Below are 3,154 nucleotides of genomic sequence, written 5' to 3' on the forward strand. Positions count from 1 at the left end.
AATTTCAGCACAACATTTTTACTACATATAATATCTAAAACACTATATTCTGAACCTGCTGGTCACTATGTCTCCATCTTCTAGTCTTTTCATAGAATATTTGCTAGTTACTGCTTTAATTTTGTTTTTAAGAATGGAGTTTTTCATCATTACAGTAACGTTGTTCGTACATGTATTGCAATTTTTCGGTTTACTTTAAATACACACCAGCATGAAAGTTTTTTCTTTATCCCCCAATCTCACAGTGCGCACACTGTTAATATGAGTCATAGTGGATATGAAATTAATATATAAATCTAATGAGTGATGTCCACTGTAGAATAGAAGTTAAAATATAATTACATGTACACATGTACTATAGTTAGAACGGACCATAGAATGTCGCGTTTCTTTATGTTACTGCAAAAGACATATAATTATATAAAATCTGTCAGTTAAAATAAGTTTTACAAGTTTTGCAAGTGGTTTTGAAGATAACTGCATTATAAATTTTCATGTATGATTTCGGCTGTGTAGTTTGGTTAGATATTTGTGAAAGGGGTATACCTTAACAGTATGCGATTGATTCTAAACTTTAGGAGTATGTATTATGTGTTTGAACAGTAGCTTTAAAGGATGCATGTGTTAATTGAATTAATATTTTTATCATTTAATATGTACATGTATGGTTAAATATTCGATGCTGAATGTATTGAATAAACAAAGATGTATACAATTTATTGGATCAGCTGTTATCATTTGTGCATTTTGTATGTTTAAATTAAAATGCAATTTGTCTTTCGTGGATTCCATGCAGTAAATTATTCTTCAAACGAATTTTTTGCGCGTCAATTAAGTGAGAAATTATGATGACACTTAAAAACAAAGGTAATCAAAGATTACGAAGCTCACCTCGACGAATGTTATCAGTAAAAGTAATGCAAATCTCACATCATAGTTTCTTTATAGTTAGTGTGCATCCTGAAAACAATATTCATGCAAGTTCTGTGTAAGTAGGTCTTATAGTTCGTTGGGAATTGACCTGTTCCAAAAACTTTAACCTGTTCACTAATCAAGAAAATGTCTTTCATTTCCTACATCCAAAGCAAGTCTGGAATGCACCATCTATGCAAGTTAAATCATAACAGGCCATATAAATAATTATAGAGCTACTCCAAACACATTGTCATGGTTACTCATTTGGAAAATATATGTCATATCCAGCATCCGAAGCAAGTCCGGTAGTGCCAATCCCTAGATACATCATCCATGCAAGTTTGGTCCAGGTAGGGCTTATAGTTACTTGGAAATGGACCTGCTCCAAAAAAACGTTAACCAGGTCACTCATCTGGAAAATGTAGGTCAGATCCAGCATCCGAAGCAAGTCTGGTAGTGCCAATCCCTAGATGCATCATCCATGCAAGTTTGGTCCAGGTAGGGCTTATAGTTACTTGGAAATGGACCTGCTCTAAATACTTTAACCTGGTTACTCATCTGGAAAATGTAGGTCAGATCCAGCATCCGAAGCAAGTCTGGTAGTGTCCATCCCTAGATGCATCATCCATGCAAGTTTGGTTCAGGTAGGGCTTATAGTTACTTGGGAATGGACCTGCTCCAAAAACTTTAACCTGGTCACTCATCTGGAAAATGTAGGTCAGATCCAGAATCCGAAGCATGCCTGGTAGTGTCCATCCCAAGATGCATCATCCATGGAAGATTGGTCCAGGAAGGGCTTATAGTTACTTGGAAATGGACCTGCTCCAAAAACTTTAACCTGGTCACTCATCTGGAAAATGTAGGTCAGATCCAGCATCCGAAACAAGTCTGGGAGTGTCCATTCCTAGAAGCATCATGCGTGCAAGTTTGGTCCAGGTAGGGCTTATAGTTACTTGGGAATGGACCTGCTCCAAAAACTTTAACCTGGTCACTCATCTGGAAAATGTAGGTCAGATCCAGCATCCGAAGCAAGTCTGGTAGTGCCCATCCCTAGACGCATCATCCATGCAAATTTAGTCAAGGAAGGGCTTATAGTTACTTGGTAATGGACCTGCTCCAAAAACGTTAACCTGGTCACTCATCTGGAAAATGTAGGTCAGATCCAGCATCCGAAGCAAGTCTGGTAGTGCCCATCCCTAGACGCATCATCCATGCAAATTTAGTCAAGGAAGGGCTTATAGTTACTTGGTAATGGACCTGCTCCAAAAACGTTAACCTGGTCACTCATCTGGGAAATGTAGGTCAGATCCAGCATCCGAAGCAAGTCTGGTAGTGTACATCCCTAGATGCATCATCCATGCAAGTTTGGTTCAGGTAGGACTTATAGCTACTAGGGAATGGACCTGCTCAAAAAACCTTAACCTGGTCACTCATCTGGAAAATGTAGGTCAGATCCAGCATCCGAAGCAAATCTGGTAGTGTCCATCACTAGATGCATCATCCATGCAAGTTTAGTTCAGGTAGGACTTATAGTTACTTGGGAATGGACCTGCTCCTAAAACTTTAACCGGGACGCCGACGCTAACGCCGACGCCAACGCCGGGGGTATAGCATAAGCTCATCTCGACTTCGTCGAGGTGAGCTAAAAACCATCAATTTTTAGGTCACTTAGGGAAACTTTCAACATTTGTAGCACGTGTACATATATTTCCGTTTCTGAATTAAGGACATACGCAACGTAAATTATATACCTACTGATAATTTTTCATGATAATCTGAATTTAAAACAAGCATTCTGAGAGTATTGCATTAGCAATACTAGTCCCCTACCGGCAAGTGTAATTTGGTTCCCGCTAAAAATTGAAAATGCCATAATTTCGTCAAAAATCAACGAAGCTGGACGAAATGCATACTTGATCTATAACTCATCAAGGTTAAGTCTGACAGTAAGGGCAGACAGACAGACAGACAGACAGAGGGACAGACGGACAGCTAGACGGACGGAGAGACTCAGAGGAAACCTATAGTCCCCTCCGGTTTCACCGGTAGGGGACTAATAATAGTACCTTTAGATGTTCGCATACAAAAAATCAGCATGCATTACCAGGGGTTTTGAATAGATATCAAATGATGAAAACTCTTGTATTATTAGTTCCCTACCGGTGAAACCGGAGGGGACTATAATTATAGGTTTCCTCTGAGTCTGTCCGTCCGTCAGTCTGTCTGTCTGTCAGTCTGC

At 39.2% G+C, this 3,154-nt stretch overlaps 1 long non-coding RNA gene across 2 annotated transcripts; it reads right to left on the reverse strand.

Moving 5' to 3' along the window:
- Window positions 1-892: 892 nt before the first annotated feature.
- On the reverse strand, window positions 893-2,569 carry LOC133183572 (uncharacterized). 2 transcript variants are annotated; one of them, XR_009720678.1, is made up of 3 exons: window positions 2,490-2,569; window positions 2,173-2,344; window positions 893-2,045 (listed from the first exon to the last, which is right to left on the reverse strand). It is a non-coding gene; the product is annotated as an uncharacterized LOC133183572 (long non-coding RNA). The 2 variants fall into 2 exon arrangements; XR_009720679.1 differs by having other exon boundaries at window positions 2,502-2,554.
- Window positions 2,570-3,154: the final 585 nt, after the last annotated feature.

Source organism: Saccostrea echinata, unplaced genomic scaffold (genome assembly GCF_033153115.1).
Source record: "Saccostrea echinata isolate AGI-Se365-2 ecotype Australia unplaced genomic scaffold, CSIRO_AGI_Sech_v1 ptg000009l, whole genome shotgun sequence".
In the NCBI taxonomy this organism is placed as follows: Eukaryota; Metazoa; Mollusca; class Bivalvia; order Ostreida; family Ostreidae; genus Saccostrea; species Saccostrea echinata.